This window comes from Bos mutus, chromosome 19 (genome assembly GCF_027580195.1).
Source record: "Bos mutus isolate GX-2022 chromosome 19, NWIPB_WYAK_1.1, whole genome shotgun sequence".
NCBI classification, from domain to species: domain Eukaryota; kingdom Metazoa; phylum Chordata; class Mammalia; order Artiodactyla; family Bovidae; genus Bos; species Bos mutus.
Genome location: NC_091635.1, coordinates 37,392,545 through 37,418,087, shown reverse-complemented (window position 1 = coordinate 37,418,087; position 25,543 = coordinate 37,392,545).

The window sequence follows — 25,543 nt, the reverse complement described above, 5'->3', positions numbered from 1 at the left end:
GGAACCTCACTTTAAGAGACAGGATTTTTTCTTTTTTTTTTTTCCTTTTTCCAATCCGCGAGTGATCCAGGTCACCACACCAACCCTCATGCAGTACTGGGCAAATGAGTGATTGAGAGGTGGCTCCCAGGACCTGGCTGGGTAGGGTGGACTGATGAACAGCCTATAAGCCAAGGGTCTGTGAGAGTTGAGCAGAGGCGTGAGATGCAAGATGTAGGCCCTGGGCAGAGGGCCGTAGGTCACTGGCTGCTGGCCTTGCTCCCTGGTTGTCCCCTCCTCGCCTTGTGCTATGGGTAAGGTCTCTGGACCCCCAGCTCTAGCCCAGTGCCTCCTCACAGGACATTCTCAAATAACATGAGTGTGCTGGAATGCTATGGTGCCTTGTGACCTAATGGAGGTTGAGGGCTTGAAAAGACAGTATTCTTCTCTGGAGACCCTGAGCTCTTGTGGTTCTGTCTGAGCGGGAACCAGAATCAACCTCGGAAATTGCTGGCACAGAGTCCAGCTCTTTGGTTTTTTTTACTTAAAAAATTTTTTTTGGCCATGCTGCACAGTATGTGGGAATCTTAGTTCCTAAACCAGGGATCAACCTGTGCCCTCTGCACTTGAAACTGGGAGTCTTAACCACTGGACCACCAGAGAAATCCCAAGAGTCCAAATCTTTGGCAATTCCAGTCTAGAGGCTCTGGAGGACTGGGAACTGGCCTTTGTTTCTAAGCATTTAAAGTTTTATTGAAGTGTATGCAAATGTATGCAATAAATACAGCAATATATATTTAGCAATTATCTAAAATCACATTATTTTATATAATAGTATATGTAAACAGTATATATACAAACAAAAAATCAGGATTGTTTCGGGTTAAGCTTTTTATTTTGAAATAATTATAGATTCATATGCAGTTGTCAGAAATAACACACAGAGGGATCCAACATACCCTTCAACCCAGTTTCCTCCCATGGCAACATCTTGCAAAATTATACTATAATATCACAACCAGGATTTTGGCATTGATACCGTCAAGATACAGAACATCCCGTCACCACAAGAATCTCCCAGTTGCCTTTTTATAGCCACGCCCACTCCCTTCTTCCCCCGCCTTAGCCCTCTTCACCATTCTTTCCTCCATTTCTGTAATTTTGTCTTTTCACGAATGTTATGTATGTGGGCTCTACAGAATGTAACCTTTGAGACTGGCTTTTTTCACTCAGCACAATTCCCTAGAGATTCATCCGGGTTGCTATGTGTGTGGACAGCTCTTCCTCTTTATTGCCGAGATGGATTCAGTCCCCAGTGTGGACAGATCAGTTTGTTTAACCATTCACCCCTGGAAGGTCATCTGGGTTGTTTCCCATGTTTGGCCCTTACGAATAAAACTGCTCAAGTTCAGGATTTTGTGTGAGCATAAGTCTTTACTCCATGGGATAAAGATCCAGGAATGCAAGTGCAGGATTTAAGGTAGTTGTATATTTAGTTTTTTGTTTTTCAAAGTATATTTATTTATTTGGCTGTGTTGGGTCTTAGTTCCCCTGTGGCATGTGGGATCTTAGTTCCCTGACCAGGGATCAAACCTACATCCCCTGCATTAGCAGGCAGATTCTTAACCACTGGACCACCACGGAAGTCCCAGTATATTCAGTTTTTAAGGAAACTGCCAGACCATTTTCCAGGGAGGCTGTACATGTCACGTTCCCACCAGTAACATGTGTGTGATGCAATTTCTTGACATCCTCACCACCATTTTCTTTTGTGACTATTTTTTATTTTCGCCATTCTGATAGGTGTGTACCAGTGTCTCAAATGGTTTTAATTTGCATCTCTGACAATGATGTGGTCCATCCCCTCCTGTGCTGTTTCCATCTGTGTGGCCTCCTCAGGGAATGTCTGCTCATGTCTTTTACCCATTTTCTAATTCAATTGTTTGCTTTTTTGCTGCTGAGCTTTAAGAATTCTTTACATATTTTAGATACTAGTCTTTGGTCGGATTTGCGGTTTGCAGGGATCTTCCCCCAGTCTGGAGCTCGTCTTTTCATCCTCTGAACAGGGTGGTTTTGGGGTTTGTTTTCTTTTTTTAAACTTTTTACTTCTGAATAATTTCCAACTTTACGGAAGTTGCTAGAATTGTACAAAGAGTCCCTAGATACTGCTCACCCAGATTTCTTAAGAATTAACATTTTACCACTTTTTCTTATTCTAATTTTTGTTTTTAATTTTTGGAACCATTTGGGAGCAAGTTACAGCCATGAAGCCTGTTATCCCTTAGTGCTCATCTGCACATTTCCTGAAACAAGTACCTATATAATGATCAAAATCAGGACGTTAATATTGATATGACACTGCCCTTTATCATGGACTTCCCAGGTGGCTCAGTGGTCAAGAATGCATCTGCCATGCAGGAAACCCAAGAGACGCAGGTTCAATCCCTGGGTTGGGAAGATCCACTGGAGGAGGACATGGCAATCCACTTCAATATTCTTGCCTGGAGAATCCCATGGACAGAGGAGTCTGGCGGGCTACAGTCCATGGGGCCACATGGGGACACGACTGAAGTGACTGAGCACACCCTTTATCACAGACTCCAGCAGAGTTTCACAGCTTGCCCCCAAATGTCTTATCCAGAAGCCAATCCAAGGTCACATGTTGGATTGGGAGGGCAATCTGGTTGTGACATCTGTCACCCCATTGATCGCCAGGGTTGATTCAGCTGATATGACTGGCTAGGCAGTGTCCCCTTCCTCCCTCAGCACTCCACGCATGTCCCTCCCAAAGCTGCATGCTCAGTCAATGAGGACGACCATCGCCAATAGAGGAGGACTGGTGTTCGGGCAAGGGTATACACGTGGCCGCGCTCCCCTGCTAGAACCTCCAAACGAGCTTTCAAGTTTCCTGAGTCTACTTAATTTTGGAATCAAAGGCTTTCTTTGTGGTTTTGTCACTTAGGCTTGAGAAAGCTTGTGTTCCACACTTTGGTCTGACAGTTGGGGTCAGCACCTTGAAATTCAGGGAGGAAGGCAGAACATGTGTGGAGAACAAGTGGAGGGGCACAGTCAAAATGACCCACAAGGGGGTTCCAAGCTCACTAGCCTCTTCTCAAGACCACACAGAGCCCAAGTTAGGACCCTGAACATTGCTGTCAGCTGATATAACAACTCAGAAGTTCAGAAGCCTAGAGAGTCACTTTTTAAATGTTTATTTGATTTATCTGACTGTGCTGGGTCTTAGTTGTGGAGTGTGCAGTATCTTTTAATTGCTGCATGTAGGATCTAGTTCCCCCCCCAGGGATCGAACCTGGGCCCCCTGCCCTGGAAGTGAGGAGTCTTAGCCACTGGACCACCAGGGAAGTTGCTAGAGGATCACTTTTGAAAAATCTAATTTAAAATCTGATTAAAAAAATCTCTATCTTTAGAATTGGTCTTTATATTTCATGTAGAGTCCTATACCTAGGTCACAGGTACCAAAGTCATAAGACAAAAATCTCTGGAACCGACCAAGCCCCATAGCAACTGTTGCCATGAGCCTCCAAATCTAAACCAGCCCAGTTCCCTGACCCCATATTAAGTAAAATACCCACCCTATAGCATCCTAACCCATCACCTAATGCCACCATTCCAATAGGAATTGTCTCTGTCTTGAGGCTATAAAAATTGGCTACTAGCCTGCGAAAGGGTTCAGCTCTCCTTTGAGCCGGCCCACTCTAATAAACTTTATTCTCCTCTCATTTTGCTTCATGTCTGGAAATCCTTTTTCAACCCGCGCACGGACCACGACATTTCATGACTGTGATATTTTTGAAGTGACTCTGTAAAATATCCCTTAGTTTGGGTTGGTGCCTAGATTCCGCTTCTGCACTTTTGGCAAGACTACCTCAGAAGTGATGCTGTGTTCTCCTCGCCGCATCATATCTGGAGGCATGTGATGTCTGATGTCCCAGTGCTGGTGGCAGTAACGTTCATCACTCAGGTGAGGTCATGTCTGCCAGGTTTCGCCACTGTAAAGCTAATTAATAAGAATTTGAACTCACTAGTGAACAAGGGATGATGAGTAAACACTCATGAGGAGATACATAGAGTCCGCGTAAATACCCTGTTTCCCATTAGCCTTTCACCAGCGGTTTGAGCCTCTGTCACTGATTCTTTCCTGAATCAATTATTACTGTGCTCTTCGCCAAATGGAAGTTTTCTAATTCCACTATTCCTTTTACATTTAAGAGCCAGTTTTCTTTCCCATTTATATATTCATTCACTCATTTATATCATGAATTATTTACATCATAAAGATAACAATCCATTATGATTTGTATTTGGTTGCTCACATTGTTCTGGATTTGGTCAGTGGGAGCCCCTTCAAACTACTTCCCACCTTTTGACACTCCCGTCATTCTTTGAATGCTTCCTTACTTTCTGCCACCACAGATATTCCATTTGGAGCATTCCTTGTCCCAGCCCTTCTTGTTGTTATTGTTTAGTTGCTAAGTCGTGTCTGACTCTTAAAACTGCAGCACACCAGGCTTCCATGTTCATGCCATCTAACCATCTCATCCTCTGTCGCCCCCTTCTCCTCTTGCCCTCAGTCTTTCCCAGCAACAGGGTCAGTCATTTCTCAGAAAAAGAAAAAAAAAACAAAAACAAAAAAACCTGGTTCCGTCTAGTGGATAAATGGCATTTAGAAACCAAGGTCTGAACTTCCCTGGTGGTACAGTGGATAAGAATCCACCTGCCAATGCAGGAGACATGGGTTCAATCCCTGGTCTGGGAAGATCCCATATGCCACAGAGCAACTAAGCCTGTGTTCCACAACTACTGATCCTATGTTCCAGAGCCTGCCGGCTGCAACTACCGAGCCAGCATACTGTAGCTTCTGAAGCCCATGTGCCTAGAGCCAGTGGGTGGTCCGCAACAAGAGAAGCCACTGCAATGAGAAGCGCGGGCACCGCAATGAAGCACAGCCCCCACTCGCCGCAATTAGAGAAAGCCTGTGCAAAGCAATGAAAACGCAGCACAGCCAAAATAAGAAAAGAAAGCAAGATCTGGGCACTAGGTGCTACTGTGATTTCATTGTTTCTGGGCCCTTTTGGCAAACAGAACTTAGAAACACCCCCCTACACACATATGTTTCTATATTACAAAACATGAGTTCATACCAATGCCACAATTGTCCAGCTCCATAGAACTAATTCTAGGCTTCTTACTGCCCACATCTGAAACTCCCTTTCTTCAAAGGTGAGAAGCCTGACTGCTCATCTTCCAGATGCTTACCTATTGCCCTGCCCTGTGTCTAGCTCTCCAACTACATGCCTGAGTAGGCCAGTTCCTTGGCTCCAAATTAAAAAAAAGAAGAAGAAAAGAAAAAAGAAACAAAAAGCAAAGTAGAGGAGAGTGTATTACTTTTCTGTTGCTGCTGTAACAAATTACCACAAACAGTGGCTTAGGACAACAGGAATCTACTCTCTCACAGTCTGGAAGCCAGAAGTCCAGAATCAAGGTGTCAGCAGGGTTTGTTCCTTCTGGAGGCTTTGAGAGAGAATCTGTCACCTTTTCCAGCTCTGGTGGCTACTGACAACCCTTGGTGTTCCTTGGCTTATGGCTACATCACTCCAGTCTCTGCCTCCATCATCGTGCGGCTTCTCCCCTCTGCGTGTCTGTATGAAAAAGTCCCTCTTCCTACAAGGATACCAGTCATTGCATTAGGGCCCTGGTTTAGAACGCTGACTTCCTCTTCTAGTTCAGTTGCCAACATAACCACAGGGAGGTCAATTAATCTTAACTGGATCACATCTCCAAAGGCCCTGTTTCCCAGTAACTTCACATTCATAGGTGTGAATGGTTAGGTCTCAGGCAGTTCGGCCCACAGCACAGTGGAATCTGCATTTATGAAAACCCCAGAGGCTCACTGCTCTCTCAAGACCTCTGGGCTCGGTGTCTGAGTTCAGTGGGAGGAGGCCCTGGAACCAAAGGGCAGAATCGGTGGCCTTGAAGCAAGGCTATAGAAGGAGCCACGGGCAGCACTCACCTGGAGCCCTGGAGACAGGGTGGGCTGTGGGCAGGGTGGGCAGGGCATGGGAACCCTGTTTGGGACAATGTTGGATAACTGGACCTGGAGCCCAGGAACTGCTGGTTCGGGGACCCTTTGCACCGCAGCCAGCCTTGAGCCCCAAGCCCCAGGAGGTTCTTTCAACCTTGGTGCTGCAGAGGCCTAAGGTCTGGGGTCTGGGTGGGCCAAGACAGGCCCAAGAGGTTCTTTCAGGCTGGAGGGAGTGGAGGGCAGCAAGCTGGCCAGGGGTGTCTGCACAGGTTCTCTTAGTCCTAGCTCTGCTCCCAGGTGTGACAGCTGAGTGACCTTGGTCAAGAGCTGAACCCTCCCTGGCTGATTCCTACCAGTAAGATGAGTGGCTGAGGCTCCCAATGTGGATGGCCACATGTCCCCCCTCCCCTGACATTCAGGCTCTGTATGGCATCAGGGCCATTTTGAAACCCACCCCAGTCTAAAGCTTAAAGGACAGCCCCAGCCCAGCGAGCACATGCTTTGAGCAGAAATATGTTGGCTGCTCAGGCCTGTTGGGGAAGAGGGGGCCATATGTCTGGAGGGCAAGCAGGGGTGTTCCCCAGAGGCGCTGCTAAGCACTGGCTAGCCCCTGGAGCGGAGAAGACAATGGCAACCCACTCCAGTACTTTTGCCTGGAAAATCCCATGGACGGAGGGGCCTGGTGGGCTGCAGTCCATGGGGTCGCTAGGAGTCGGACACGACTGAGCGACTTCACTTTCACTTTTCACTTTCATGCATTGGAGAAGGAAATGGCAACCCACTCCAGTGTTCTTGCCTGGAGAATCCCGGGGACGGGGGAGCCTGGTGGGCTGCCGTCTATGGGGTCGCACAGAGTCGGACACGACTGAAGTGACTTAGCAGCAGCAGCCCCTGGAGAGAATGGGGGTTCTGGAACTTTCTCTCACATGTGGGGGTGGGTTGGGATTGTTTTCAGGTGTTAGCAGCATCTGGAATTCAAGAGGGAAACCAGAAGATGCTGAGCCACTTGGAGGTGGGAGGTGGGTGGCAGGGAAGCTCTCACCAGAGAGCTGGGGCTCAGAGTGAGACTTCTGACAGTCTAGGCACTGGGACCAGCCCTGGGTTCTGCCCCCTACACAGTTCTTTCTGGGGCCTGGATTTGGGGGAAGGACTGGAAAGGGCTGGAGCATTCCTCATCCCTAGCGCATGGAGGCGCCTGCCCTCCGTGCTCATGGGTTCATTTGTTTGATGAATTTGTCATAACTTGAAAGGCCCTGGTTTATAACACTAACTTCCTGTTCCAGCTCAGTTGCCAACATAACCACAGGCAGGTTAATTGCACGTCCATCAACCCGCCTGGGGCAGTGGCCCGGGGGAGTCCCCTCCCTACCATGTGGCCCCAGCTCAGGCGTGGGCCCAGCCCCCCGGCAGCTCAGCTGTGTGAACTCCCAGGCCACATCCATACCCCAGAGAGCCCCATCTCATGGCCCACCATGCTCCAGAGCTCTGCTTCTCCAAAACTTCCTGTGAAGTGTCCCGGATTGGGGTTCTCTCTGAGTGTTTGCTGGACAGAGAATTGGGACAGCCTTCTGAGAGAATCACATAGCAATAGTTGTCCCGAAAATGTGAGTGCTCTTACCAAGCCACTCTGGTTCCAGGATTTTCCGGGAGCTGACCCCACCGGGAGTCAGATGTGGAGTAAGGACGATCACAGCCCCTAGAACTGGGCTGGGGGGAACACCAGTCTCGGCGCTCAGCTCGGGCCTCCAAGCACCCTGGGGGAGGAGGGGCAGGGTCAGTGACTCCACTGTTCAAAGCTTAACCTCAGATACCTCCCTCTACCTGTCTCCCCATCAGTGAAATGGGCGTGTGAGCCCTGCCTCACAGATGGCAATTCCCACATGTGTGAGTACGGAGTGCTCATGTCTCATTCCTCTGCTCTTGAGGATCCAGGGCCAGGCCAAGGCGGGGGGCTGAAACCAGAATCTGCAGGTTCGCATGCATGGGTGCATAAGTGTGCATGCGTGAGCACGTGTGTTCATATGTGCACATGCGTGAATAAATTAATTGGAAATTAACGTTGGGGAGAGGAAGGTGGAGGCCTGTGACCATTGGAAATGCTCCCGTTCCCTAGGTGTGGGTCACATAGTATTTCTGTTGAATGGCACAGATCTAGAAGGTGTGGCAGGGAGGAGACAGTAGCAGGATGACAGGACGAGGAGGTGATTAGACGAAAGAACAGCCTTTCTCCAGGGAGAAAATCAACAGCTGCCTGAACCCCATATGAACTGCCCCCCAACCCAGGCCTCACCACAACTCAGAGCCCCTCTCCTCCTCGGAGCAGCTCTGGGACCCTCGTCCTCCCTGACTGGCTGGTGGTCGCTCCTCGACAGCGTGTGCTCCCCTCTGCCCGGTCTTCGCCCAGAGTGGACAGGAGGATTGGTGCCTCCTGCAGTCCTGTCTCCGTGGGCCCTCTTGGACCACAGAGGAGGGCAGAGTTGACTAGGGTCTGGGACAGCCTCTCTCCTTGGGCAGTGATGAAGCATGAAGCAGGATGAAGCAGACAAGGTCGGGGAGCCATCGGCCTTTTGGCCACTGATATGCCATTCAAACCTTTGAACGCAGGACCTCGGGTTCATTAGTAATGCAAATCACCCAATAGGAGAAAGAAGCAGGAACTGGGCTGGGTCTGGCCTGCCAAGTGTGGCAGCTGCCTGCCCCCCACCCTAGGATGGGACCCCACTCCTATTCTCTCCCAGGCGTTCTTGCCTCTGGCTCAGCCCATTCACCAGGGACCCCATCACTCAGCCTTGGCCTCCCCACTAGAGACCTTCCCAGGTGAGGAAGGCCGAGGACACCTGGAGGCAAGGTAGATGGAAGGTGAGAGGCTCCTTGACCCACCTTTTCTGCTTCTGAGGGCTGGGTTCAGTCAGCAAAGAAGGGGGACAGCCCCCACAAGACTTCTCAGAGTCCTTCTTGGCCATGTGGATGTCTGTCTACCCTGGTTGTCCTGAGTCAGAGGCCAGGAGCAGCTCCCTCTGAATCTCGTCCACCAGAACCCAAATCCTGCATTTCTCAAGGTTTGAGGACCTGGGTGTGTGGCAGACTTAGGTTAGGCTGGTGTGGATGACCTGGGTCTGAGTCCTGGCTCCCCTCCTTCCTTCCTGCCTGTGTGACTAGGAGCAGGAGTGAGGGAGTCGGGGGTGCAGCGCCCCACAGCCATCTGGGTGGGGCTGGGGGTGAGCAACCAACCCAAACAGATGTCTGGGGGGCACTGAACTCTGCATGTCTCTCGGCAGTGGACCCTGACCCCTGGGTAAGCCTTTCCAGCAGCCCCTGAACCTGTGGGGGAGCCAGGCCTCAGCCTAGGAGACCAGGCCCCACACAGCCACTGTCACAGGGCATCCAGAGCCCTTGGTCTTAGCATGGCACATTCAGAGTATGGGCCTCTGGTGGGCAGGGGCCTGGCCACCAAGGGCTCACTGTTCTGTGGGGGTCTGGGATAAATGTGCTCAGTCACCAGCCACACCCCAGCTTTGGTGGAGTGGGAAGGACTTCTGGGAGCTGGTCTGGGTTTCCCCTGGGTGCTGTGGACTAAGGGACAAGAGCCGGAGCAGACGGCACCTGCCCTGAGTTCAGCTGGTGGCCTCTACAGGGCCTGGGGGAGGGGGTGGAGCTAACAGGCACCCCAGGGCCTATGACCCCTCATGGAGTCTGTGAGGTGAAGCTGGGGTCTCAGGAGAACCATGATCAATGAGCTAGGCAGGCTCACAGAACAGCCAGCAGGGGAGCAGGCGCCCCAGATCTCCCTACCAGAGTGGCTCTGGGCCCCACTGTCACCCCCTCTGTTCACTGAGAGGGAACAATGCTTACTCACTTCCTAACCCAGACCCACTACAGTGAATTTAAGCCACTAGGCCCACAAATAACCCTCAGGGTGCCCCCCCCTCTGCCTGTCCTGCCCCCTGTAAACCCCTCCTGACCCACCAGTTCACTTGCTCTGGAGTCACTGCACCGTCTTCCAGCTCGGGGTGGGGGGAGGAGGCGCTCCAGCAATTGTCCCCCCTGTAGGTGGGTCTCCCTGCTCTTCCCACCGGGGCTGAGATCCAGGACTGCCCAATGGATGCCTAGCATGGGGCACCCGCCTCTGGATGACCAAGCACTCAGCAGAAGCAAAGCACATTAGAGCCAGGCCAGGACTAGGGTGCTGCTATGAGTGGCCCCTGTTCCCAGCTGGACCTGGTGTGGGAGGGGATTCTGTGGGGAAGGCTGCTCAGCCTTCCCCCTACCTTACCTAGGACCACCCTCTCATCTCCCCCAAGAAAAAGAAAGTCAAAGTCTCTCAGTCATGTCTGACGTTTGAAACCCCATGGACTGTAGCCTGCCGGGCTCCTCTATCCATGGTCAGAATATGGGAGTGGGTAGCTGTTCCTTTCTCTGTTCGATCCAACTCAGGGATCGAACCCAGGTCTCCTGCATTGCAGGCAGATTCTCTACCATCTGAGCCACGAGGAAAGCATCTCCCCCAAAGGCCGCTGCTTTTTAAATATGGAAAACATTGAGTTTAACAACATGCTGTTTTGAACCTTGGGACTTGACACGGATTTTTAACCCTTGCTCTGCTTGCCCCCCTGAACCCCAGGCACAGAGCTGGGGAAAGACCGTGCATCCAACACTCACTCAAGGGTTAACAGAGGCCAAAAAGCAGCCACTCTAGTTCTGAAGCACCCCCAGCCCCAGGCGCTGATATCTAGTCCCGTGGTCACCACGGGAGTGTGGGTGCAGACAAAGCTGTGTTCATCCAGCCCTGGGTTTGATGATAGCAGCACAAGGACCCCATTCTCTGCTATCCCCAGCTGCATCCCCTCCCCAGTGAGCCTGACATCCCGGGAGGGCCCCGGAGGGCGCAGGCTCAGCTGCTGGGGCTCTGGGAAATGCATAAGGGGCCTGCGTTGGGGAGCCCGTTCTGCCTGAATGGTACAGACAGCTGCAGGTCGCTCATCACGTCTTCAGTGGGAAGCTGCCTGCCTTTTTACAACTGATTTTTGAACCTAAAAGTGGACATTCACATCCAGCCTGTTAAATGTAATCTTGTTGGTTTCAGTCCAATGTGACCTTCTGGAATCTGGCTTCCAGATTCTTGTCGTATATCAGCAGTTCTTCCCAGCTGCAGCAATGGGGACCTGCTTCTCAGTGCCTTCAGCCCAGTGACTCAAACAGGCTGGGCTGGCAGAGCCTGGAGAGGGGGCTTTCTAGGGAGAATGGGGCCCTGGTAGCATCCTTCTGTGGGTGCTGTGATCCAAAGCACCCAACTATGGTCACGAGGCCCACCTTTTTCTGTTCTCCATCTACAAGGGTGGGCTTCCCTGGTGGCTCAGATGGAAAGGAATCCGCTTGCAATGTGGGAGACCTGGGTTTGATCCCTGGGTTGGGAAGATCCCCTGGAGAAGAAAATGGCAACCCACTCCAGTATTCTTGCCTGGAGAATCCCCATGTACAGAGGAGCCTGGCGGGCTAAAGTCCCTGGGGTTGCAAAGAGTCAGACACAACTGAGCGACTAAGCACAGCACATCTCCAAGGGTAGGAGGCACGTGGAAGTTAGGATACAAGTCTGCCCTCATGAGCCCTGGGACTGTTGGGGACCAAAGAGCAGCCAATCCATGTCTTGGCTTTGCAGAAGAACCTGGGGCCCAGGTACTTAGCCCTCGGGGGAGAACATAGAGTTATTCACTGTCTCCGGGGCTTTACCCATCTCTAAAATGGGCATGATCATCATGACATCTGCTTCCCAGTCTGTCCAGAGATTGAGCGTTAAGGATGCCATCTGGCACCCAGGTGCACAAGTTGTCATCTAGGCCAGAGGTGTAGACCAATGCTTGGGGACCTGCTTCACAGAGCCTTCAGCCCAGTGACTCAAACAGGCTGGGCTGGCAGAGCCTGGAGAGGGGGCTTTCCAGGGAGAATGGGGCCCTGGTGGCAACCGTCTGTGGGTGCATTCATCCAAAGCCTTACCCTCTGGATCCCAATCTGGACCCCCAACCAGGACTCTGTCCATCCCCCCGGGGCTGCCCCTTACTAGGCAGTGCTCAGGGCAGCCAGCCTGCCTCCTTGGTCTGTGGGGTTGTGTTCTCTCTTGCCAGCATTAGCGCTTCTTTCCCGCTGTGGCCCCACTGGGGCTCCCTCATTCATTCTCTCTCTGAGAAGCATTCCCCTCAACCTCCTCTTGTTAAAAAGTGGATCCTTGGCCCCAGCTGTGTGCTCCAGCAGGACAATGTATCTTGTGCAAGTCTGGAGGTCACAGGCAGCACGTGGCCAGTGGTTGCTAAGTGGGGACCTCCTCCGGGCCAGCAGGCAAGGCAGGGAGTGCCCTAGTGTAAATTTTGGAGGACAGAGTGGAGGAAGGGCGAGCGCTTCGAGGGGCCCATGAGGCTGCCCAGAGTCCCTGGCGTGACCTTCCCAGCCAAAGGGACAAAGGCCGGCAGGGCCGCCGGCGCCTTTAAGGACGCGGCACGGCGGGGTCGGTGCCAGGAGGCGCCCGGCGCGCCCCAGGGGAGCCGTGCCGCAGGCGGAGGAGCGCGGGTGCTCCGGGCCAGAGGCCCCAGGCGCGCCCTGCGTGGTCACTTGCCCTCTTTTCCCCACTTGCTTGCGGTGGGGGCTGGGTGGCCCGGGTCCTCCCCTCCTCTCCTGGCGCCGGCTCGTCTTGGTGGGGGCGGGGAACTCCGCTCTGGAAGCTGAGGGGGGTGCTCATGGAGGGGGCTGAAGGTTGGGTAGCGGACGGAGGGCCGGGGGCGCGTGGAGACCCCTACCCGGGCCGGGGGCCCTCCGAGGAAAAGGGACAGATGCTTGGCTCCCCGCTCCGCCCGGTGCGAATGGAAAGGAGAGCAGATTCAGCCCGAAGCCCAGCGGAGAGGCAGCGGGCCGCAAGGGATGGGGATCCGGGCGAGGGTCGTGCTCCCTCCTCCCGCGCGCCGGCTGGGAGCCCGAATTCGGGAGGAAGCATTGGCGCGGGGCTCACGAGCGCACCAACTAACGACCATTCTGCCTCGTGTCCCCCAGCCCCTCCCCGAAGGCGCGGAGAGTCGGCCTGGGGTTGGGGGGACAGATTAGATTTCGCTCCGCTCTCATCAATTTTCTGTTTAATGTCACCCGGCCCCATTGTGGGAGAGGAAAGCACGTCACCCAGGCCATAAATTGCGATTATGGGGCCTCCGGCCGCCTCCGCGTTCTAGGGACCCGGCGGACTCCGGCGAGCAGGTCGGACACCGGCCGCCCGGACCGGAGCCGGAGTCGCCTTGGAGCCGCCGAGCGGTAGGTGCTGCGCGCCGCTTCTCCCGACGCGGGACCCGGGCGCCCGGCTCCGCCCGCCCTGCGGCGCCGTTTCCAAAGGGCTTTTGTTTCTGGCTGGGATGTAGGGACTTTGATTTTTCCCCACCCGCCTCAGGAGGGTTTTTACATCGAAAATTCCTGCTAGTAAAAAAATACAAATGCAAACCAAACAAAATCAAATTCCGGTGGAAAGAAAAACCTCTCTTTACGTCTGCGCTTCCACCCGCCAGAGTAGAAATCGGCCGGCCAGGCTCGAGGTTTGCTTATTGAAAGGAACCTCGGCCCAGAGCCTATCAGAGATCCAGTCCTGGTGGAATGTGCTCAGAAAGGCTCCAGCGGAAGTGGCTGGCGGGGGCAGGCGGCTCAGGGCCCGGCGTGGCGCTGACCCCAGGGCAGGCTCCTCTGACCGTCAGGGCTAGCGTCGTTGAAACGGAGTTTTCTGGGGAGTCATCCTTTGGGAAACTTTCCTGCTTCCTCCCATTACAGCCTGTAGCCGGTATTTTTGAGTCATGAATTGAGGTGGAATATGTATTTGTGCAGGTCAGAAGAAAACAGACCTATTGAATGATTTTTAATTAAATGGTGTGACTGTCCTGTTAACAAAAGAGGCGGTGGCTGTGCTTAGACCAGGCCTGATGGGTGGTGGTGTAGCCAAGCCCAGCTACCTGCCTTTGAGGACTGGGAGAAGAGTGCTTTGCTGCAGGCCTTAGCTGCTCTGTGGGAATTTTGATGGGAATAATTTATTTTTGGTCTGTATATGTGGCAGGTAACCAGGCCAAGGACTCAACACCTACCCTCCCCAGAAATAAGAGAGAGGAGGAAAAGATGTGTCTGTAGCTTTCCCAGGCCTCATGCCCAGCCTTGGGTTCTTCCCAAAGGCAGCCTGGGGAGGGACCGCCCCCTCCCCACCCTTGGCCATCAGACACAGGAAAAAGTCCAGAGGACAGGATGGGGCTGTGGCCCTACCCAAGGGCAGGAGGGGGTTTGTGGGGGTGGGGGCCCAGATTGCTGGGCTGGTGTGTGAGTGGGGAGCTTGGCAGGCCCAGCTTGAGAGCAGGAAGAGAATAGGATGGTGGGATGTGTGGTCCCAGAGACAGAACTGCCCAGGCCTCTGTTTATTTTGTGATCAGAAACAAGTCTGAATGGGTAGCCCCTTACCCTCTGGAGCCCTCTGCTGGGGCAGAATCGGGAAGGGGGTGTCTGGCAGGGTCTGGGGCTTTTCTAGGTCTGGGAATTGGAAGAAATCCAGTGGGGAAGCTGGCTTCGAGGTTCCTGCCCATCACGGGCACGGTGGGAAGGGGCAGGTGCTGTTCCTGCTGCCTGGGCTCTGAAATTGATGCCCAGAGGAATTTGCTGAACGTGTGTGGTGGAGGAGTGGTGGTGGGGGGGCGGGGTTTGCTGACAGCTGTGGCACTGTGGATCCAGGGTTGCCAGTCCCAGTCCCTGTCCTTTCGGTTCTCCTCCTGGCCTGGCTGGACCACTCTGGCTCTGCCTGGGCCAGCTGGATTTCATCAGAGGAGACCCTGACACCCAGCCTGCGGCCCTTTCCCAGGGCTCTCCCGCTAGTGTGAGACCAGACCCGGGAAGTCCAGCCCTGGAGGCCCTGTCCAGACTACCTTGACAGCGACACGTGTAAACACACCCAAACACTGCTGCGAAGGAGCAGAACGGCTGGGGCAGCAACTGCTTACTCGGCACTTCCTGTGGCTGGGCTGTGAGGTCCCGTCTGGAAGGAGGCAGGTGTCCTTCCAGGAAGGGTGGCAGTCAGGCTCTGGTTGGGGGGTGTGCTTGGAAGCACCAAGTAACCAGTAACCCACCCTTCATTAGGGCCCCACTAAATCTCCCACACCAATTTGTGCAGGCCAAGCCGGGGCTCTCAGTAGTGTCCTTCCTGATAAGCAGGAAAACAGAGGGCCCAGTTTGGGTCATCCTCCTGCAAGAAGACACCCCAGTGCATCCCCCTCTAATTTCAGCTTTACAGGGGGAGTAGAGTTCTCCCCAGAGAACCTGCTTCCCACTCTCCCAGTCACTCCCAGACTTCCTGTGGGGCAAGAGCAGGGCTGTATTTGGGGAGGACAGCTAACACTACTGATTCAAGACTCCCTGGGGGGTCCCCTGCCTTCCTTCAGCCTAGATGAGAAAGTGGCCGAGACTGGAGGGGCAGGACAGAGCAGAGTGGGGAGGCTCCCCTCTCCCCCTTCCCCTGGGGTCCCAGGAGTCCCCCACTCCTATTATTCCCTTTAACACGAACAATAATCATGCAGTCACTAATAAAAAGTCAGGGAGGAGCCTGGCAATAGGATGCTCCTACCAGTTTATGAAAATCACTTCAATTTAACCCAGATGGGCCTCCTGGTTGATAACCTCACACAACCAGCACCCTGAATTATACTTTCTGTGTGAACACACTGGCTTATATTTAGCCACAAATTACGACTGTGTTTAACAAGCACCTTTCCGGAGCGGAGGGGGCTGGGCAGCCTCCTGACCTGGTTGGACAAACCAGCAACAGAATTACACCCCCCCCAAAAAAAAGGGAGGGGTCCCAGGAAAGCTGTTCATCTGACTTCAAAGTCTGGCTCCCCTGCTGCTCTTGTTGCCTTTTAAAACTTCCAGCCACATCCCCAAAGTCTGTCTTGGAGCCTGTCTGTGGTCTGCAGAGACCAGCTGTGCCTCCCTGACATTCCAGGGGCTCCAACTGAGCAGGGCTCAGGCCTCAGCATGCAGGCCCTTTGCTCAGGCGGGAGCTGGGACCTCTAGGAAGGATTCAAGGTAGCACACAGAGCTCAGGAGATGCTGGAGGAAGTCCTCATGGGAGGCATGACCAGAGGACTCTCCCTCCTGGCCTGGCTCCTGACAACTCTTCATCCTCTGTCGGCTCCTTCCCCTTGACCCTTGGCCTCAGAGTGGCCTTCTCCCCTGCCACCTGGCCCTCTGGGGCCCCGCAGGCCCTGCTAGATAATGAAGGGGCTGTGACTGGAGATTTTGTTTTTGGTGGGGGCAGCCCCCTCCCCTTGGTAGTGGGGGGGCAGTCTGGGAGATCTTCGTATTTCTTTCTCCTCCAAAATAGGCCAACTCCAACAAAGCTTAAGCCCCTAAAGACAGAAGATGGCCAAAAAGAAGGCCACTCCCAATCTAGGCACAAATTCCCCGTGCAGCACCTTGGGGAGGACCCTTGGGGATGGAGTAGGGACTTCTCAACTCCACTCACAGCCAAAGCTGAAGGCACCTGGGCAGGTAGGGGTACAAGCTGCTCTGATGGCTGCCTAGTGAGTGGAGCCAGGGTGGGGCCCCGGGGCTTTTGAATCCTGGGCTGGGCTGGTGCCCTAGAACCTTCCCCCCATACCCCTGCCCCCTTCAGTCCACCAGCCAAAGGGCCTGGTGAAAAGAACCACATCTGTGGCAGAAGATCACATTCAGGGGATGGGGTGGGGCCTAACCCTGCTTCCTGGGACTGGAGGGGTGCGGAGGCTGAGTTCCTCCAATCCAGGCATCTCTGGGAATGTGGTTTTTTTTTTTTTTCCCTACCCCACTTACTTGAGAGGAAGAGTGCAAACCTCTGACCCCTGCATTAGATTCTGGGCTGAGATGGGGTAACGCTGCCCTCCAGCTGAGGGCGGGTCGGGGGGTGGTTGCTGTGAACCACATCCGGGGCCCCCAGTTTCTCCTACTGCAGGTTGGGCAAGTGCAAATCAGTGACCCCAGCACCCCTCCGGACAGGCCTGTCTGTCCCCGAGCCCAGCCTCTGGACCTGGCCCCCTGTGCCTCTGGTAGGAAAAATTAAGAGTCAATTTTTGTCAAGAAATTGTTTCTAATTTGCCCTTTGACTAATGGCACAGGGAACAATGGAGAAACACCCGACACACAATTACCCAGCGCGCAGCTCTGCTGCTCTCTGGCCCAAGCAGGCGTTTATTTGGAGCAGAGACTAATTCACAATTTTATGTAACTCGCCCAACACCTCCACCCCCTTGCGTTAAAAAAATGATTATTTATTTCATGATTTCAGACAGAGCTGGATGGCGGTCTTTGGGGAGCGAGGAGCCCTGGATTTGCAGCTGCTCTCAGGGGAAGTGGGGGCAAGTGCCGGGAGGGGCCCCACAGCTGGGCTAGGTTCTGGGGTGAGAGGGGCCCCCAGGCTGTGTGAGGGAAGACAGGTTCTCCAGAGCACTGGTGCCAGTGTGTGCTGTGAACGTATCGGTGTGTGGGTGTGTGATGTGCTGTGTAATGCTCAAGTGTGTGCCCGTGATGTGTTTGTGTTACATGTGTGCACACATACATGTGTGTGGATGGGTGATATGCAACGGTGCATGCCCAGGTGTCAGGGCACAGCTGGCTGCATGGGGCCATAGGGCAAGCTTGGGTACCTGCCAGGGAGGAAGCAAGCTGGGGGTTCAAGGACACCCCTGGGTAGTGTTCCAGGCTGGGGCAGGGCATGTGGGCTGGGCAGGGTGTGTGGGCCTCGCCTGACTGGGAGCCCATTCATTTGTGAAACTGTGGGCGACTGCAGAGACCTGGACACCCCAGCTCAACCCTGATCTCACATTTCTATCCCCTCTCCTTTCTCCTTCCCCACCCACTCCCTGGCTCTCTCATCCTCCCCAGTGGAAAGCTGGTCTGCAGATCCCTACACCATGTTCCTCTAAAATTAAAAACATTTGTTAGCTCTGGACAGCAGGCAGAATAAAAAAGGAAATCGGGGAGGTTTCCTCTGAGCTGATAGTGCGCCCAGCCAAACATGCCCCGGCCGGCCGGAGCCTCGGTAGGCCGCGTCTTCTGAAGGGGAACACAGGGAGCTTATTTTGGTACTGCGGGAGCTGCTGAGCGGCCAGGCGCCTGAGCTGGGCAGCTGCCAGCCCCTGCCGCATCCAGCAGGCCCGTCTGCAGCTATTTGCTGTAACAACTGTTTTGAAACAGTATTAAGGAAAAAAAAAAACCCACTAGATTTGTTTTCAAGTGATGCTAGGGAGAGGAGGAGAGGGGAGGAAGCCAAGTGGACAGGGGGCTGTGCTTCGCCTCCCCTAGGCAAGCAGCCTCTCTCTCCGGATGGGCCGGGAGGGGCCGGGGACAGCAGTGGGTTTTCTGAAAGCCAGTTCTCTCCCACTGAATTAGGAATTTGGCGATGGCGAGCTGGAAGGATCTGAACCAGCCTTCCCGAGGGCAGGGAGGACCCGAGCCGTGCCATCCTCTGTCCTTCCATCTCGCTGGCAGCCTGCACATCTTGGATTATGCCTAGGGTGGGGCCCATCAGCCAGGCTCCAGGACCCTCAGACAATATTTTGCCAGTGGGGGATGGGGGTTTGGGAGCCCTTCTTCACACTCTCGGACGGAGAGTGGGGGCCTGGAGGCCCTTCCCCCACGTGGTGGTCCAAGGCTGAGCCCCTTTCCGACTCCAGCGCACCCCTGGGGCCCGCGCTGGCCGGCGCTTAGGGAGCTAGGCGCAACTACAGGGACACTGAGGGTAGGCAAGGTATTCTTTCTCTTGGGTGGAGGATTTTTCTCTCATACACTTTTTTCTCATTTTAAAAAATTTCAAGTGGAGCTTAAAAACTTCAGTTATAAGAAAAAGTTTCTGCGCCAGAAAACAAGCTCATCAGAGACAGTAATCCGGAACCCAGATTCCAAACGTCCGGAGGCGAGGAGCACCCTGCTGGGGGTCAGGACTCCGAGGGCTACGGGAAGCTGGCGGGACCCCTGGGCGTGCGGAACAGGCAGTCTCAGCGTGCCAGGTCACCGGTTCCGAGGAGGCGGTGCGAGGCCGGTGTGCTCCGGGACCGGGACTGCACAGCTAGCCGCTCCCAGCCCTAGCTCCGGCTGCTCCTGGCCCTGCGCTGGATCCGGGAGCCATGGCCGCCTCTCCCGCCCGTCCACCCTTCCGAGGACGCGATTTCTCCGCAGCCGGGCCGGGCTCAGGCTGGCTTTGCACGGTGTGCATAGGAAGCCGGCCGCCCCAGCAAGCACCCGCTGGGGCAGGACTTGGAGGAACCCGTCCCCTCAACTCGCTCCGGAGCCGATGCTTTGACTTCTTCCTCCGGAAGCCACGGCCCAAGCCCGGAGGTCTGCGCCAGAACCGTCCCCCCCACCCCACGCCCCGCATTGGCGGCTGCGCCCAACCCGCGCCGGCACCCCTCCTCTGGCCCGCACCCGGGACCTAATTCAATCGCCCCCGGCCTAATGAATAGCCGTGCGCTAATCGGATCTCCGAGCACTTTATGGATTTATACGTGCCGCCTCCTCTCCGGCTGCAGACGCGCGCCACCCCGGTGACTTCCGAAGGCACGGGCTTCAGGACTGGCCAGGGAGGGGCTCAGGCCGTGGGGGACAGGGGTCCACGTCACCTGGCAGGGGTGTCGCTGGAGCCGGGACTCAGGACCGCGCCGGCCGAGTCCTGCGTCCTAGGCCCGGGCCGCGGAGCTAGGCGCTTACCTGCCAGCCCCGGACTCTCCGGAGCTGCCCGGCCGCGCTGCCCAAAGCGGGCTCCCAGTTCCGGAGCCCCGCCCGCGGCCCAAGCCCCTACCCAGGTCAGAGATGCCCGCGGGGAAGGCCGGCCGGAGCCGCGCGCCCGGCTTCCCCTTTCTCTCTGGATTCCTTTGATCCGCAGGCTCTTCGCCGCACCTCGGCTCCAAGGCTGCCAGGGTCGGCCCGCGGGGGTCCTGGAAACGGTCCCCAGCTTATCTCCTTTCATCAAGCGGCCTGGGGCCGCCTTGAAACCGCGGAGCCAGTAATTGCTTTTTTCAGGAGGCCCTGTGCGGACTGGACAACAGCCAATCAGCGCCTTGTTTACACTCGGTGATTGACAGCCTGCTGGCCGAGTGCCAGCCAATCCTGGCGGTCCCCAGGGAGCGGGCGGGGGGGCGGGGAAAGAAAGGTGACAACAGAAGGCCTCTGGCTTAACCCGTTCCTGTCCCTACCGGTGGAGAAGGAAATGGCAACCCACTCCAGTATTCTTGCCTAGAGAATCCTGTGGACGGAGGAGCCTGGTGGGCTGTGTCCATAGGGTCGCACAGAGTCGGACACGACTGAAGCGACTTAGCATGGCATGCAGGCATTGGAGAAGGAAATGGCAACCCACTCCAGTATTCTTGCCTGGAGAATCCCAGAAAGAGGAGCCTGGTGGGCTGCCGTCTATGGGGTCGCACAGAGTCGGACACGACTGAAGTGACTTAGCAGCGGCGACGGCAGCGGCGGTCCCTACCGGAATGAGCCGGTGGATAATTTCTACCGCGCGTGCCTGAGGTGGTTGGCATCTAGTTTAAATACCATTTTTGTCCCCCCTGAGGGGGAAGCAGAGCTGCACCTGGAGGAGTAAAAATAATGTATCCATCGCCACTAAGACATAGACTTGACTCCCGAGCATAAATAGGATCGTTGGGAAACCAAACTCTAACAGAAATATTTGGAGAATAACCTAAAAAGTAGTTTGCATCTGATTACGATGAAGATATTTGTTTAGTGGCTTTTTTATTTAGGGCAAGAATTTAGCAGATATGCAGGAGAGTGACATTGAAAAATACTGCGCATGGTTTGCACACTGTGGGTATCAAGGTGAACGTATTTTTAAAATCTAGTTGCAGATGAAGAAAGGGCAATCTTTGTCATGGCATTAAATCCCCGATTTTCATTTTCATCAGTGCTCCGTTGCAAAAATATAGCCAAGGGGAATAAAAACTGAGGGACGGCAGATACGTGGCCAGAGACACAAGAACTTCTCCCCAGATTCTGATCCCTGGGGCAAGAGGAGGAGAGGACAAGGCCGGTGACTCAAGAGTCCGTGGTACCCAGACTTCGAGAGTGCAGGCATTCCTGAGCTTGGTCAGAGCAGGTGGAGGCCTCGAAGTGGTAGTAGGGCCAGGCAACCCGAGGAGGCCTCTATGCTTGGATCTCGGGCCTACCTGTGCGGGGTTTAGCCACCTGCCAGACATCCCAAGTATTTTAAAAAGCATCTGCTTCAACGCGTGTTGCTGTATCATCTGGCCTCTGTGCACCGGACGCCAAACGTTAGACCTGCTGGGTTAAATTAAAAAAAAAAAAAAAGCAAAAGCCTTCCCCTCGGCGTGGATAAGCGCTCCCACTCGCCCCTGCTCCCTCTCCCGCCCTGCGCCAACACATTCCCATTCAGCAGCAACGATCTGCGCAAAGGAGCTGCGCAGTCGCGGGGCTTGAATTAGGCGCCATCGGGCTTGGTAGTAGCCCTGCTGCTCCCTGATTGGCAGCTCCCTGGCCCGGCGCCAGCCTATTGGGAGGCCTGTTTACGCCGAATGAGTGGCACGAGCTCCCGGCCGCGGAGGGCCGCGCGGCCAATCAGCGCACCGGCTGCTCCGGGCTGAGTGGCACGAGCTTATTAGTATGCAGGGCCCGTGGCTCGCCGCGCCGGGCTGCAGGTTTGAGAGCCGCTCTGGATGGGCTCGCTAGAGTCGTTGTTGTGGAAGCGGTGCATTTACAGTGCAACAGTCAGCACATTGAAAATACCAATAGGAATACAAAACAAAGTCACATTTACTGGTTTAATTGTATTGCATTCAATTGTATCCAGGAAACAACCTCCAGTAAGTAACTGAAATTGCTTTCATTTTTTTTTTTTTTTTGTATTTTTATTATTTTATTTTTATTTTGGCTTTGGGGATTTACATTTTTTTTTTTTTTTAGTAAGAGAAATTCAGGGTTGCGATGTTAAGAAGTATATATCTTCCCTTTTTAAAAATCCGTTATAATGTCGAACAGGCTTTTTTTTTTTTTAATGGACTATATGTAAGAGCGATTTTTTTTCCCCCTCTGAAAAATCTTATCGATCGGTTTAAAATTCCCCCCGTAATGCGTCCTTGCTTTGCTCTGAGCGCTTGTTGTGTCGATCGACACCCAGTATTAAAAATAAATAATCGCGACAGGACAGGGACCGCCAGGCTGCGTCCGGCGAAAGCCGCGCGGGCCGCTCCGGCTAGACAGTCGGCGAGGTCCCCGACGCAGCCAACGCGCTCCTGCCTTTGGCGGCACCACGAATGAACCCCAATTGTTTGCACCCCCCACGCTGCTCCTCTTCCCCGAGCAGCCTTGGGTCAGCCCCGCCCGGTCGCTCCACGGCGCCGGGAACCGGCTGGCTCGCGCTGGCCGAGGCGGCCGAGCCGCCTACCAAAGGGTCTTGCCGGCCGCCAGCGGCGTGCGGGGCTAGGGATCGGGCGGAGAGGGGTAACGGCGAGGTTCGTGGGGGTTCGCTTTCCAGAGCCTAATTCATTTCAGGACATTTCAGAAAAAAATTTCCGGGGCGGCTGAGGGTGGAGGAGGGGGCCAAGCGAGGCCAGCGCAAAGTGGCTTTCTCACCGACCGCATTCTGGGCGGCGTGCAGGGCTCAGACCACCACCCCTGAGGCGGCATCTGCGGGCGGGTGCGCCTTGGGGTGCGGGGGCGCGGAGAGGCCACGGGCCTCGGGCCTCTCCTGGCGGGGATAGGGTGGGTGTCGGGCTCGACCGTTTCGCAGGGAGCGGGTTCTACGGCGGCGCCCGAGCTGCGCCGGGTGTGCGCGGGCCCCAGCCCAGCCTGCGGCCCCCACAGCGCCAGCGCACCGGGAGACGGCGCCGGAGGATGCGGGTGACCGAAGCAAAGGGAGGGTTTTCGCTGTTTAAAACCGAAGCAAAACCGAAGGAGCCGCTCCCACAATCCTGGAGCGCTCGAGCCACGCTCAGAGAGACGGGCGACTCCTGGGATCGCGCCGCGGAGTCCTGGGGAGGACCCGGCATTTCGAGGTTCGACTCTCCAAAATACCCTTGTCAGCGATTTTCCAGCCGGCGCGGGGGCCCCCGGCACGCCACCGCTTTCGCTCGGTGTCCTTTCCGAGTCTGGCCCTACGCGAGCTGCGGTCTCTCTTGGCGCTGGGGGGAGGCCGCTCGGAGCCCTGGGATTCGCGGATGGCGGCGCCTGGGATCCGAGACTCCGGGCCCAGGCGGCGGCGGCCGCGCGTCGCCGCCCCTCTCCCTGCCGGGCTTGTGCTCCGCAGGCCCCCGGGAGCCGCTCTCTGGCGGACTGGGAGGCGCGGCGCGGCCTCTTCCCCGGAGCAAAGAACACAAAGGAAAGCCCCTCTGACCTGGTGAGAATCTCCGCGGCACGGAGGGGCGACAACAACCCATCCCCTTCCGAGTAAACAGTCTGGCGGGCTGGTGGGGAAGGATCGGTCCGGCCCACAGAAGGTGAAGATTAAAGCTGTTGCTGGTAGCCAAGCCCGCGTCCCGAGAATCGAGAGCAACTCCCTTTCTCGACAATTTTGGAATTTCTTATTGGAAAAAAGAAACCCCACAAAACAAAAGCATAGTATACGCGATTCCCCGGAGGCCGCTGGGAAGCCCCCCACCCCCCGTGCGCGCAGCCGCGGGCCTTCGGCGCCTTTGAAGCCGCAGGTTCTCGACCTCCCTCCCCTCCTTCTTTCCCTTTGTCCCGCCCCGTGCCCCCCGGCTCGCAGCTCGCTGCTGCCCGGAGGCCCTAAGCCCCGCGCGGGCAGCCCCTCCCTCCCCTGACCCCAGCGCGGGCAGCCCCCTCGCCCGGCGCTCTCCCGGTCCTGAGGCCAGGCGTTCGCTCAGTAGGCCCGAGCGGCGGCGAGTCGAGAGATTTGTTAGACCGGGGTAGAGAGCTGACGATCCCTAGAGGGGAGGAAGCCCAAAACCCCTTTGTAGGAAGTTGAGAGACAAAGAGAACTCTTTGTGTAGGTCCCGTTTATTTACAATGCAAAAGCTCTCCGAATAAATATTAAAAAGCTTATCAGCTGAGCAAATATGTATTCGTTTAATACATTATGTTTTCGGTTATAGATTAAATCAAACACAAAACAGTCTGCAAATAAGACGTGTAGAACCTGTAGCATTAAATATAGTAATTTAAAATGGTATTCACAAAATGGAAAACATCTTAATCGCTTTGTTGTCACGGTGGGACGACTAAAAAAAATGCGAAGACTTTATGCAAAGTTCACTCTTAAGAATATTGAGCCTGCCCATCTCCCTTTTGTTCGAAGTGATATGAAACGTTAAAACAATGCAGATTGAGGAAATGAGAGATGTGCAAAATGAAAGAAGTCCACGCGGGCGCACAGCTGTTCAGTTTATGTTGCTTGCTTCGTCGTTTCACACTCAGCGTCTGAAATTGTCCCCAATTTCGCCTCGGAGTGGACTCTCCGCGTTGGGTGGGGGTGGAAGAGAAGGGAGGTGGGGGACATTACAAGTGGCTCAGCCGAGAGGTGGAGGTGGACGACGGAGGCCAGGGGTCCGCTGAGACCTGGGCATTGGCAAAGGCTGCCCTGGGCCGGGCCCGTTGTCCGCGGCCCTACGGCGGAGCCCGACCTCGCAAACCCCACGTCCCCGAGCCGTGCGGAGAACGGCCTTGGCTCAGCGAGCGAGCTGGGGCAGGCGCCGAAGGGAGAAATTCCGTGGCCGATTTGGGGCGTTGAGGAAGAACAATTTCTGACTCTCAAAGAGGCCCTCACCAAAGCCCCAATCCGCAGAGGAAGATCCTGGGCGAATTTCACCGGGGGGCGGGGAGATTGAGCCTCGCTAGGAAGCTCCCGGCTCCCGGACGGCCGGCCGGGCACTGCGGCGTGGCGGCCCAGGTGACGCCGCCGGCGGACGTGGAGCCCCTGGGGCTCGGGGAGCTGGCCCGGGGTCCAAGCTCGGCATTGCGGGATGGGGGCTTGGTCCTGTTAGGGCTGTGGTGGGGCAGGGGTGGGGGGGAGGAGCGGCGGGTTCAAAAGAATGGACCAAAAGACGCAGGAGGGGGATGGGAGAGGGGAGAAAAGGAAGGTTATTAAAAAAAAAAAAAAAACTCTTGAGTTACAATCAATAAAATTACTCGCTTAATTAGCATGGTTATTCGGTTAAGCAGAATGCAGTAAAAGCTGGACCTCGGAATGGAGAGAGAGGGAAAAAGCTAGCGTGGACCCCAGGCCTTTCCTCAGAGACACCTTTGGGCAGCGGGGGAGGGGAGAGGGTGTGCGTGTGCCAGTGTGTGTGTGTGTGTGTGTGTGTGTGTGTATGCGTGATGGCTTCGCAGATTTGGGTTTTTATCACCCAACGGAGCCAGCAGCCTTTCGCCGCGGCGCCCTCGCCGCAGGGACCCGCGAAGGGGAAGCGGCGAGCGGTACGGCCGGGTTCCCTCAGGCTCCTCCGGACCGAGCGTTGCCGGGACGGTGCGTGTGCGCGGGGGGATCGGGGCGGCCCGGGTGGCCCACGCGCGCGCGTG